Source organism: Numida meleagris, chromosome 2, assembly GCF_002078875.1.
Source record: "Numida meleagris isolate 19003 breed g44 Domestic line chromosome 2, NumMel1.0, whole genome shotgun sequence".
In the NCBI taxonomy this organism is placed as follows: Eukaryota; Metazoa; Chordata; class Aves; order Galliformes; family Numididae; genus Numida; species Numida meleagris.
In genome coordinates, this window is record NC_034410.1 from 71175522 (window position 1) to 71189415 (window position 13894).

General features: G+C 37.0%; 1 protein-coding gene across 1 annotated transcript in view; it reads left to right on the top strand.

The window, feature by feature from the left end:
* CDH12 (cadherin 12) overlaps positions 254 to 13894 on the top strand; it is a 252015-nt gene continuing 238374 nt past the window's right edge. Inside the window, exon 1 of the mRNA XM_021386975.1 lies at positions 254 to 626. The gene's annotated coding sequence lies outside the window, so the exon portion shown is untranslated. The remainder of the gene's footprint in view (positions 627 to 13894) is intronic.

The window sequence follows — 13894 nt, forward strand, 5'->3', positions numbered from 1 at the left end:
TCTCATACAGCGAGCCTTGTATTAGGAAACAGCTACATCAGCTTCTAATTACTCAGCTCACCGTGTGTTGTATACTGGAGCACCTTGAGAAGCAGCTTGCAAAAGCGCAATTTGTTTAAGTCCTCAGATGGTTAACATTGTGCATAACCTCCTCACAAATTACAGCCTCAGCAGTAGCACATCCATTAGTCTGGAAGAATGAAGATTCCCAAGTGGCCTTGGTGCCTCTCCCAATTCCCCTGCGACCCACCAATCCTCTCAGTGCTTTCTCTGCATGTAGGGAGTGTTCAGAGCTAATCAGGTCAATGATTATCTCTCGGCTCAGGGGACATGACAGGAGCCTATCACGGCAGTTACGCGATCTCCCAGACCTGAGCGTGCTTGCTGAAAATCTCATGTGAAGAAACATAGCCTTGGTGCTTCTTCTCTCACTCCCTAGGAACCTCCGAGGATTTCAGCTCATCTTTCTCTCTCTCCTTTAGACAGTGAAGAGTTCAACACAAACGAAAACCAGGCAGAGCAGCATGCAGCTACCCGGAGGGTGTTGATTGAAACTTAGATTACCCCCAGATCGCTGTTGATTTGACTGATGCACCAGCTTTACCAGAGAAAAGATTTCAATTAAGGTAAGTGCTGCTTTATCTGGCTGACTGCATCACGCTGAATTTCTGCACTGGAAGTTCAAACTGAGTAAACTGACAGTCTGCACTGCAGCAAGGAGCCCGCGCTGTGTGTCACAAGAGGGCTTGGGCAGTGGCAAGTGTCCCAGCATGGGACCCGTGTCTGGAGAGATGCCGGTTTCGTGCAGCTCTTTGTGAATAGCTGCAGTTACTTCTGATTCAGTGGCTTTTGGAAGCTTGAAAAAATGCTAGAAATGTGCAGGAGTGTGAGAGGAGGGGAGGAAAAGGAAAGCACACTTTTCCCCTTTGTGCTTACTACATTTATTTCAGGAAGCACAGCAGCTGGAAAGAAAAAGCATATTATGGTAAAACTTGATTCTGAATAAGGAGCTTTGTTCTTTTGCAAGCAGAAACTCGTAGATGAAAGGCTTCAAAGTTCCGTGACATTTAAACAAGACAGAAAGAGATTTTTGAAATGTGAGTTGAGAATACGCATGCAGCTTTCCAGGTTACTGCCAGACTGAGGGCTGTGACTTGTGTGTGGACTGAAGCACTCAGCAGCTGGTGGTTTTTGGATGGTTCCTTTTGCAGGATTAGCAGTCCTCTGAGGGGAGAACTGTGAGCAGGGGTGCTGCTTCAGTACAAGTGGTCAGAGAATGAAATTGTTCGTTGCTGGGGGAGAAAGTAGTGTTTGATTAAGAGGAAGAGGGAGTATTTTTCATGGGGTGATAGAAAGAATGAGGCATATCAAAAGAAATAGTCTGATGATTGAAGATCTTTCCTGGGAAAAGAAAAAAAAAAGCAGATGAGAGAGGCTGCCTTGAAAGATTAAATGATTAATAAGAAAAAGTCAAGGATGCTTATGCAGCCTGGAGTATCTATCTGGTGTATCTATGGCAAATCCACCCTGAAATGTCCAAAGTGAATTGAAGCTGATAGTCTCAGTCAAGTGTACGTTTCATATCTATGCTGTCTGGGACATAACTGCAGTACTAGTAAACAGCTCAAACTTTTTAATACAGTAAGAGTCAAAATTCAGATCTGTTGTATTAAACATCTTAATGTTCTTCCTGTCTTCTGCAAAAAAAATACACAGTTTTAAAAATCTGACATAATAGGGGGAAAAGATCAATGGAAAGTTAATTGGTTTCAAATCTTGCTGTCTGAAACAGATTTGTAACTCTCAGGCAGTTTGCAAAAGTGTGAACTAATTGTACTGCTTTTTTTTTCAGCCAGTGCAGTTTACTGCCTTTTAATGTCTGTATCATTGGTTATCATTCATTGTTGGTAATGTAATTCATAGCACTATATTCTGCACTGAGAGATCAGCTACTCAATTGGGAGATTTCTTAAAAATCCAAAAATACCTCCCAAGCCTTTGATCCACTCTTTCTCCTCCCTCCCTCCCCCCAGAAAAGGGCAATTTGGGGAAACATTGGTTACCAGTATGTTTGTTATTTATGCCACTAGATTTTGCAGTGAGAAATGCCAAGTTCTCTTTCTCACAAAAAGTATAAGCATATGGAGAAATGACCTGAGGTTTTTAAGGAATGTACTTGGAAAAGTGACAGATTTAACAGTGTGATAGTATATTCTCTATCTTGAAAATAATTTCTGTAAGTTTTGTTTTTTATAATGGCGACTCAGTGAGTCCACTGTTTTCTTGGAAAGGATGTTAGTTTTGGAAGTAGCTACAGGCACCGATTCTCATCTTGTTGTTGCACGTGTCTCACTTCTTTTTCATGTTGCATGAATGTGGCATTTACTAAGTTTTGTGCTGCTTCCACTCAGAGATGCAAGTCTTGACCAGGCTAGAAATTTGAATGCACAAATCAGCTTCCATTATACCTTGTCTTTTCCAATTATTCATTCATGAATGATCAGTGGCTTCCCAGCATAATTAGTATTTGTTAATATACATCAGAATATTCATTAGAAAAAAAAAATCAAAAGAAAACAACTCAATACACTGCAAAGAAAAAAACTCTACTGTAAACAACTCCTGTGCAGTTGCAGACTTCTAGATTATGCACAAATAGCAACAACTTCCATTCCAGTCTTTCTCAGGTACTGCCTATAAACGCTGTTTGACATGATGGCTTTGTTCCCCTTTTGTCTCACAAAGCTGTTGCTGTAAGCAAATTATAAATAAATCACACTTTCATGGTATTGTGTCTGTGGGTTTCTAAACAAGTCTTACAAATGCACTTACATCCCTATTATTATTTTAAAAGATCAGATGTTCTAATCTGCTTCTAAGTGAAAAGCACTTATTTTGAAGTATACTAGCCTCAGAGATTTTATTAGATGACAGTTTACCAAAGACTGGTAAATGCTGCTTTTCGTAGTGTTTTGAAAGAACAGCCAATAATGTTGCAGTTATCTTCTGACCTCTTCCATTAGTGGTCTGTTGACTTCTTCGTATGCAGTGACCATCTAGAAATGACCTCAGCAACGTGGGGAATATCATTCCTTGTTAAACAAATAATTTGTAGCATCTGACTCACTGAAGCTTTTCTAATTTGGTAAATGTAAAAACACAGGTTACACAGGAAAGCAGTGGCAGAGACAACAATACAGTGTAGTTCTCATCTCTCTTGGACTCTTTCTTTGACTCTAAGACCATATAAAATAGTATTAAATATATACATATATATACAGAGAGTTTAGCTTTTTTTTTTTTTTTTCCCAGCTACTTCTAGTTCTTTGAATGAGGCCAGTGTTAAATTTGATGTCTTAAGCTGAGTCTCCTTATTACTTACTGACAGAACAGTAAGATCGCTATCTGACCTAACTCCACTGAAAAACAGTGTTTGATACAAATGCTTTAATACTGTAGGAGGTGTTTGTTTGTTTGTTTTAGGAAATGTATTAAATTGAAGTTCAGAATGGGATAAAACAGAGGAAGCACTCTGCAAGCTGACAGAAGTTCAGCCATGGAGCAGCAAGGGGCCGTTTCACTGTGATGATACATTAAAAAGAAAACAGCTATTAATGACTACAGTTAGTATTCCAGAAAAATGGAAGGTAGAGCAATATCTTTTGTTATTGCAGGAGAAGAGGGTAGAAGTAAGACAGAATAAGCTTCAGGGGCTACATGAGTCCCCCAGCCTCCTTTCTCACAATTCTATGGAAATTCACCTGAAATTGAGGCTTTTCCAAGCCCTGTGTTATTAACACGCCTTGGGAAACTAACATCGGCTCTCCCAGCAAGACCTTTGTATGCCTCCAGATTCTTCTTATCTCTGCAGTTCTTGTTACTTTCATAGTCTGTTTCCCGGGCACTTACTCTTGCACCTCCTCTGTTATGTCTTCTATTTCTTCCTAATGGTTTGCGGTTTTGTTTGTTGTTGGTGGTTTTTTTCTTTTCATTCTCTATAACATTCTCCCTCTTTCTTTTCCTTTTCTTCATCTACCAAAATGTAGTGCTTCATCACCTTCAAATGCATTCTTTGCTTTCCTTTAGTGCTGCCAGAACATCATTTTTCTTTTTTTCCATTTGGTCCAGTTGTGTAAATTTACCTCTTTTACTGAAACAAACAAACCTCTGAAAATGTTCCAGGACTCACCTTAATAGGATATAAGTGCTCCAACATTCCACCATCTCATCCATCCCTTTTTTCTGTGTTTTTGATTGTTTTAGTTGTACCCTCTTCATGTCAGAAGCTGTAATCTCAGTGTAAAGTAAGTAGCTAGCTCAGGAAGAAACAGCTTTGGAGTCTACATATATATTGACACTATAGAAATCACATGCTCTTACTATAATAAAATCAAGCTCTGCAGATTTTAAGTCGGATACCGCAAGATGTCATTGTTCTTGAGAAAACAAACCTTGGATTTAAATTGAAATACATATTGCAGTCTATACATTTATATACATGATTGCAAATATGCAGTTTTCAGCACTGCAAGGGTTATTTTCAAGCCATTGTGATAGTTGCACCATCTGAATGTCTTCTCATTAGTTCAATTAGAGGTAAATGAAATGTTTGTTACTAATTTTCCTGCCCTCTCTTTCTACTGTGCCTCTATGAAAAGGAACTATATTAAAGAATGAGTTTCAAACCTGTCTTCTTTTATGTTAATAAAACCTTTCACCAGGGTCCACTTGTTTTACAGAGATGTAACAAATCGAAGACATTGGGTTTGGCATGTGTCACTGGAAGAATATTTGTTGAGGCAATAATTTTGTAGTGAACCAGCAGAAGTCTGAAGCTTCAGTGGCATTTTGAGAGGGAGAAAGCTTCAGTCTGCTTTCTTCCTGAGCTTTCAAGCCTGGCAGTTTGGGGAAAAAAATTCTTTCATGTAGATTATTTCTATATCAAAGTAAAATGCAGGTCTACACTACCACATTTATTACTAGACTTGGTATTTAGCAGAAGTCAAAGACATATGTTTTATACTGCCAGAACTGAACTGGATTTTTTAAAGAGGTTTCTTTTTCTCCCAACCATATGGGAACTAAGATATTGCATGATGAGACTTGGTCAGGTTACAGGAGCACCTGTGGTTCATTTTCTGTCAAACTTATCTCTTCCTCTTTTTGAGAGTGAAAGGAGTCTTCCTGTATGGATCAGAGTCGCTGATGTACACCAGGCTGTTCTGTGCTGGAGGGGCATCTTTCTACTGCAGATGTCTCAGCTGTCGATATTTCTTAAGGCAATGGCTGCATCAGGTGACATATGAGTAAGACTAGCTATGTTTACTGTCCTGTGTCTCAACAGACTGTAATTTGGGGTCTGTTAGTGTTGCAATACATCTTGGTGCTGTTGTGCAGAGTGGCCCCAGCTTGGAGTCTGAGATCAGACTGGAAAACTTTTTGGAAACATTCATAAGAAATATATAGATCTGAGATTAAAATCAAGGAAATTTCTAAGCACCAGGCACACTAAATTGTTGCATCCCACTTAAATGTAAAAGTTTTGTGTCTGGGTACTGGAATTACGTTGTACTTCAATTTTCTGTATACAGTATTTTCAGAGGAGTCTCCAAAGCAGATAATGAGAGAAGTACTCAGTTAAATGATTCCGGTAAGGAGTTTTTGTTTCCAAATTTAGATCTGATTAATTATACTTTTCATGCATGCATTTACTAACTGAGCACATTAATACTATGTCCAGCACTTTGAACATACTTATGAAATACCATTATGGCTGACTTAGTAAGAAAAATGTTTGAAAGTAAAAGTAAAGAAGGATACAAATTGACTCATTTTCCAGGAGAGAGGAAAAAAAAAAAAAAAAAAAAGAACAAGACTTTTGACCTTTCTTGATCAACAGTATGTGCTTCAGCACTGATCCCCAAAGCCCAGATTTTTTACCTACGTAATTTACAGTCTATAAGCGTTAGTTTCTTGGCTACCATTCTCTTAAGGCTGCCAGAAAGCACTAAATGTAATTGTAAATGCAGACACATGTTTGCCAAACTCTTGTCTGTGGCCTCTTATTCATTTCACAGATTTGGATTTGTTCATGCACATTAACAACTACCCACAGAACTTGGTTTGAACTGGTGATCAGACTCTGAGTTCCCTTATCAATCTTTATGTTCTTCAGTCCTCTTGAACCTTTGGAAAATACACAGCATACTGTTTATGTATATGTAGCTGAGATGGCATTTTAAGTCTCTCATAAAAGCCTATATGAAGATCACCAAGTGCATTTACTAAGAATAACCTTAGTATTCTGTCTTCATGCATATGCATTCTGTGCATGTTATACATTTTAATATATCTGTTTTATGTATGGTTCAATACTTATAATCCAATATATAATTTTAAAAAACCTCCATCTCATAGTTCATTTTCCCTGTTTAAGTGCAGCAACCAAAAAGCTATATTGTTAAATGGCACAAATATACCAGTTAATACAATTTAAGTAACAATTTTGTGAGGGCAGCTAAAAAGTAATATTTTTGACAAGATTTCCATTGTCTTTAATATTTTGAGCAGACTTTTAGTACAAATGCTTGCTAGATATTTTATGATGAAGCAATTCTGCAGCATATGACTACATTCAAATTTGTTACAAAAAGATTTCTGTAAAAACTCTGAGTATTATTTCAAGTCATATTTCTGTCATAATATTGGTGTATTAATTACACAACAAAATGAAAAAACATTTCATTTCCATTTAGGAAATTTGTATCTTTGCTTGTTAAAAGTCTCACATTTATGTGTAAAATATTAATAAGAATCTTAGTACTTGGTTACCATAATTTTAAATATTTAAGTCTCTCCGTTTAAATTGGTAAATGGAAAATAAATAAATTGTGTACTCTCTTAGAAGTGACACTTCCTATTCCTTTTCTGGGTAAAATAATAACAATTTAGGATAGAGAGAAAACTTATCTAGTGTAGATTTACATAATTCTAACTCTAAATGAAAGAAATCGTGATTTACACTGATAATTGAAAAAAATGCCTGTGCCTTTCAATAAACTACCCCCTTTTTCTGTCACTGTGCAATGTGCAATCCTCTCAAGATACCATTCTAGTTCATATTCTCATCTTTACATACCTTTCTTAATCTGAGATCCTAGACAATAGGACTCAGCTAGGTCTTCTGTTTAAAAAACAAAGAAACAAACCAACAATATTCAGTTACAATTTTTTTTGATAATTTGACCCTTCTGTGTCTGGGCTAGCTTCTTGAGGAAGCACAAGTGTTACAATAAGTAAAGTATGGTAGACCTGGTTTATTTCTGAAAGCGTGTGTATGTCAGAATAAATACGGAGATAAAAGGTCATGCTGAGAGAGTAAGTGATGATAAGGAAAACACTCAAATGAGTGTTAATTAAAATGCTGCATTACTAATATTTCTGATGGCTTTGTGTTCACTCCCACCTGTTTACTGGCCTTTCTGACAGGTGTATTTTATGAATCTCACGAGTTTCTTCAGCTTTCAAACCTTTTTACAGCATCAATGTAAAGACTTCTGACCCTTTCTTTGGTACCCATAGCACATAAATCTAGATTTGAAATTTCAAGCACCATTGCTTTCTCCCGCCTTTGTCCTCATGTCTCATCTACCCTTCCCCCAACTCCTTTATTATTATTTGAGATGGTGATGTCCTTTGTCCAGCGCAGAGAATGTGTAAACAGCTAAATTCAAGTCAGTCAATGGGCTTCAATGCCACTCTGAATTACCCATCAGCTGTAGCACATAGCAATTACCTGATACTCTCTCTCACCCTGAGAGCTAAAACATATCAGTCAAGGACACTTTGAGTTCCAGTAGCCAAGAAGGGAAGTAATCCTAGGCTGGGACAGGCTTCTGGACATTTTTAATAGGCAAAGTTGTTTTTGTTTTTGTTTTTTTTTAAAAAAAGTTAAATATCAGAAACTAAGGTTTTTCCTGTAGAATTATTTTCATTAAGCATATTATTTAAATTGAGTGGAGGTTTTTTTTGTTTGTTTGGGTTGGTTCTTCTGATGGCTTGGAAATCCCTTGGACATTATTTTCCAACAAACAATGGGCATTTTTTTGCAAATGCTTTCTAAAGGTCACCTTTTATTTTAATCAACTCACTTTTTCTGTAATAACTGTATGACATTTTTTGCCCTATTTGTGATCAATGGGCATGAATATTTTAAATGGAAAATACACTTAACTATATTTTCTAAATGTTATTTTATTGCAGTTGGGGCAGAGGGGCAGGGAGGGGAGGGTTAGAAGGATGATGCTGAACATCCAGAATTACCATGCTTTTCACATTGCCTGGTAGCTGTACAGACCTTCCTGTAAATAGATGTCTAGGGTTGCTTTTTCAGGAAAAATGGCAAGATGCTATTTTTTAATTTTCTTTTGAATGTAAGTCCTCATAACTATTTATGAATATTTGCATGTTTTCTGCCTGCTCTGGGTCAGAAATAGGTTCATGTTGTTCAGATACCTAATGCTATATGATAATTTTAAGTAAGAGCTAAGATTTAGTTAATCTAACTCAGTGTAAATCTTCCATATTTATGGAGAACAGGTGGAACTAGTTGCTATGCAGTTTACTTCAGTTGTTTTAATCAGTGCAGTTTGTACCAGGCCATACATAAAGTGATCTGCCCAAATATACTGAATGCCGCATTTAGGTACATCAGGTGTTTCTCCTTCTACCAGCTGTTCTTCTTCTTCTTTTTTTTTTTTTTTTCAGACAGATACTGTGGAGGAGAAATGGCTCATTACAACTTAGAGCATCCTTTAGGGTGTATCATTCTTTTACACTCTGACTTTGACTTTGTGTCTGTATGTCTTATGCAGAAATGAAACAGAACTAGAGATTGTATCCTGTCTAAAACTGTAAAACATTTAAGTACTAAAGGTACTATCTGTTGGTGTTACAAGATTTTCCTACACTTCTTGTTTTTAAATTGTACTTTTGATAAATAATGGCCTCATAATATTGATATCCATAGTTTGACTGTCCGTTCTTGGAGTTGTTCTTCTAAATTTCCTGGTAGGATATTTTCCCTCTTCTCAGTAAAAGTAATCAATAGTGTTTGTGTTAGAAAATGTCTCTTCCAGAACCCTTCAGCAATGGTGTCTCCCTATGGAAGTTGCTCTTGCAAAGAAGTAACTTGGGTTGAGTGAGTCTAAGTTTCATTGTATATATAGCTATATTTTTAAGTGCAATTCATAAGGCACAAATGTGACATTTTAAATAGCTTGTCAGGAAAAACAAGTGATTTTTAATGCAGATCTACTGAATACAATGTCCTTTAGTAATATCAGTACCCCTGAAGGCAGGCATTTGAAAAAGCAGACAGAGCCATAACATCAAGATAAATGTGAATAGGATATAAGGAAAAACATAATACAAGGAAATAGATAAATATGTCCTGTCAAAAACCAAAGAAATAGTAATTAAAATCATTGTTCTTGATTCCAGTTTCTCCTCAAATATCTAACAAGACATTGGGCCTTTCCAGTATTAAGGGTTGTTACTTTTTTCTTTTTCTGTAATTATTTTTAAAACTTTGTTAAATTTTAGTTTTTATTCTGACAGTAATTAGGAATACTTATGAAAATATTAATATATTCCTTTATTATGCAAAAGATTAGAACTTCCATACTGAAGCTTTAATACAGACACAGGAAGGGAAAATAATTCCAAGTAATACAACTTTGCAATTATATATGAGAATATAATCACATGAATGTTGGAATTTGAAAATCCAAAATTATAAAAATTCTCAAGCTCTCAGTGAAATCAAATGTTATTTGATAAATACTGGAAATAGGTTAATAACCAGATAATTTATTCATTTCTCTTTGAGACAGTGCACTGTACTTTATGGTTGGTGTCATGAAAGCAGCTCTTCTGTGATAAGGTTGGTGTAAAATGCTATAACCTAACCTTAATTCCATTAAAATGGATTCCATGTTTACCAACCACAGAATGGAAGGAAATTATGGAGTTTTACTGTATATTTCCTCCCAGCTGACTGCCTACAACAATGGAAGTATCTGGTAAAATTTGTTTTACGGAAAGGGCAGAAAATAATTGAGATCCAAGGGCTGTAGATTTGTGAGGTTCACTGAGTGTGATAGAATTAGCAAATCTAACTAATAAGGTATGTCTGATAACAATCAGCACCACTCTCCGTGTCTTTGAAGTTACACATACAGTGTGAACAGTCTCAGAGCTACGTCATCTTGATTTCTGCCATACTGCTATGTCCAGGGGTGAGTGGTCTTTCTGTAGCCAGGATGCCAAGTAAGGGACGAGCTCCTTCTCTGAGTGATGCTACACCCCAAGCAGCAGTGCATGCTGGACAGTACAGTAGCTCTGGCCATTTGAGCCTAGGGGAGGTTGTGAGTACTTGTGAGGCCATCAGCACTTGCTGAGCTTTTTCTCTTGGACAAATAAGTGTATAAATAATAAAATGATATCTGTCTCTTCCAATATTCCTTTGCCATTTAATACTTAATTTGGTTTATGTCCTCTCTCCTTGCATTCTGCAATGAAAGGCTTCTCTTTCCAACATTTGGGAAGGGCAGCATCTACCTTGCATAAAATAAAGTTTCTTTCTAACTTTAATTTTAGCAGACTAGGGGTAGCTGGCTGGTATAACTGCTTTCAGGGAATGCTGCTCCCTTCCATGACTTATTATCATAGACCCTTTTCAGTACCTAAGAAAATAATGAGTCACTGATTTGACAACACCTAGCTCAAACTTTCACTTAAAATAGGCTTGCAATTGCAAATTGTTCTAATGCCAGACATTAACACGAGGATTATCATAGCCATAAACAGAAGCGTTTGCAGTTCGAATTAAGGAATTGGTGAGGAAAGAGGAGCAAGGCTATATATCTTTCTGGACATGGAAGCAGTATATTTATTTTCACTAACAATAGCAGCCAGTAATTACAGCCTTTTCTCCTTCTCCTGCCTCAGGGGAACTGCACTGCTGCTGTCTCAGGGGAGGCTGAGCTGCTGCTGGTACAGCCATTTAACACTTCCTACTCTTCTTTGAACCTATCTGTGAACTACTCCTTTCCTATTCCAGCTTCTTTGCTTCCCCCAATAAATATGTTCCCAAAGTGCCTTTTGAAGGAAATTTAGATATCTGTGCAAATAACACCGTTTAAACACTTGGAGAAGGCTAGCAGCCACAAGTCTTTAGTTTAAGGGAGTCCTTATTTGCAACAAATACCCCCCTCCTCCACATAATTGAATGTACTCTTTTAAGAATGGCAAAGAATAAAAATTTAACTAGTGGTGAATTTTATAGGAAAAAATGAGAAGTTACATTCTATAAACATGTTAATAAATGTATAGGAGAAAAAATTGTGTTTCTTTGAACGTACACATATGTGAACACATTATTTTTTTGGATACATACAACTAAAAGATAAATCTTTAGTGTCATGTAAAGGAAGTCTTATTACCCAAAGCATGGCATGTATACGTATTCAACCAAACCTTATGTCATGGTTGTCCAACTTTCTTGGGCATAGGTCACTCCAAAAGCAATGCTTCCTATTTATTTCCATGGAAACTACAACAGCCACAAACAGCACAAAAACTCTGTTTGATAGAGCAAATTCTCAGCTACAAAACACCATTTTTCAACATAGTCACCTCCATTAGCTATGCATTTTCACTGCTGATGAACAAGATCCTGCATGCTGTGCTCGTAAACGTATGCACCAGTGGAGGTGACCCACCGTCACAGTCACCACTGCTGAAACACACAACCCACCTCTCACTGTGCTCACATCCACTGTTTGGTCTCCAGAAACACTCAGCAGTCATCAGTGAATGTCAATGAGTGCCATTTTTTCCACATGGAGGAATTCAGTGGTGCTCCTGTGCTTCATCTCCATTTCCATGTCAGATGCCATTTTGCCAGACTGCCTCTCTGCTGCCATCTGTCACACAGCAACAAAATGTAATGGAATATTGACAGGAAGGTTCAGCCTCTACAGCCATATCACCAGCATCCTCCTCTGATGTCGTGGGCCAACATAATAAAAAAGAAGATGTCATTTTTTTGACTTACTTTTGTAAAATATATAGTACAGTTTAAGTATATAAGTTACAAAATATATTTTAATTTTTAATATTTTTATTAAAACAGATAAACAATAAAGCAATTAAAACAAAACTAGTGGGGTATTTGACCTTGTTTTTATGAAACAAACACATCAATCTGGTTCAATGGCAGTGGCTGCAATTCTTAGTGAGTTCTCAATGTGTTCTTCAGAGATTTTTTTACTAAATTTTACTCTTCCTGTGCTTCCCCCTTGACAATAATTGTTCAGAAATCTGTGTACTGCCAGAAAGCGATGACATGAGTAAGGTGTAACTGTGAACTGAGGGATGTTTTTCTCCTATAAAAGTCTGGAAATGAGACATGATCAGATTTTTGAGTTGAGTATCTGATTGCCATTCTATACATTCCATTTGAAAAATGCATTTATGTTTACTGAAAATTGAGTTTCAAATATATATTAAAAAAAGATTAATTTTTCATCAATCTTGAAACCTATTCTCAAATTCTTGTATCAAAATGGAAAGCATGGCTGTATATTTTTTACTGTTCACAGGACTGTGTTTAGCCGCTGTATCAAAATGCATAAAATTATTTTCCATGACTTGAGTTAGCACTGCACTGCACTGCACTCTCCCCCCTGCCCTGGTATCAGCCCAGACAGTGTTAATAGTGCACTGACAGTTTGGTTGTTGCTGAGCAATGTGTCCACACCAGGGGCCAGGATGAACCACTTCGCGAAGCAGGGCCACTGCCTTTATAATGCAGGGCAGGGGCCACTGCAATGTGAACTGTGCTGGGCTGTGGGTTGGACATACCTGCCTTACATACTTCAGATGAGGAAAGTGATATATCCCTCATGGTTTGAATGTACATTTCCTGATTACGTACCATTATCTAATTGTTATTTACTACTATTTCTTTCTTTTAATCACCTCCTCTCTAAAAGTAGACTGTGCTATTCTTTGCAAGTACAGCAGTTGCCTTTACACCAGGACAGACTCTTCCCTTCCCCTCAGCACCAGCATCTGTTCTTTTAAAAGAGACACAAAATTAAAGGAATAAACCTGTATGTCTCAGATCAGCTCATGTTAAAGAACTTTTACATTACGCTGGATCCACAAATATTCACACACTGTTTTTTAAAAATCTCTGTTCATCCCTTTGTATAGTTTTTCTTCCTGCACGATTCGAAGGGAATCCAGATAGTGGACAAATAGAGTGAAAGGAAATATCAGTCCAGTTAGGCACTGTAACTCTTTAAAATCACTGTGCAACAGGCTCTTTAAAATATTATTATTATAATCTTAAACTGTTTTTATTCTGATATTTAGAAGGCTGATGCATTTGCACGAACAAAGAAATGTGGGCATTATAGAACAGTCCAAAAAGAGAATGTAATAGTACAAAATCAGGATTAATCATGAAAGTAATCATGTTCGTTTTCTAATTATTCAAATCTTAATTACAACTGTGTTGGCCCAATTACTTCAAAACACAAGGCTAATGTTAGGGTTGGGTGGATACTCAGCATCTGTGCTTAAGTAAGAGGCATCTGTTGCCAAGTGGTGGAGTGATGAGAAGTGTCAACTCACCAGCTGTGAAGTCAACAAAGCTCTTAAAAGAACAAGTCTGAGCCAACACAATGATTTAGCACTCTTGGGGGAATGTAAAGCTTATTGCACATGTATACTTTAGCTAGCCATTGTCACCTTGTGGGACTGAAATCTAGAGCAGCGTCACAAAATTTAAGTCTTTTCCTGCTCTTTCAACAGTGCCTTGCCT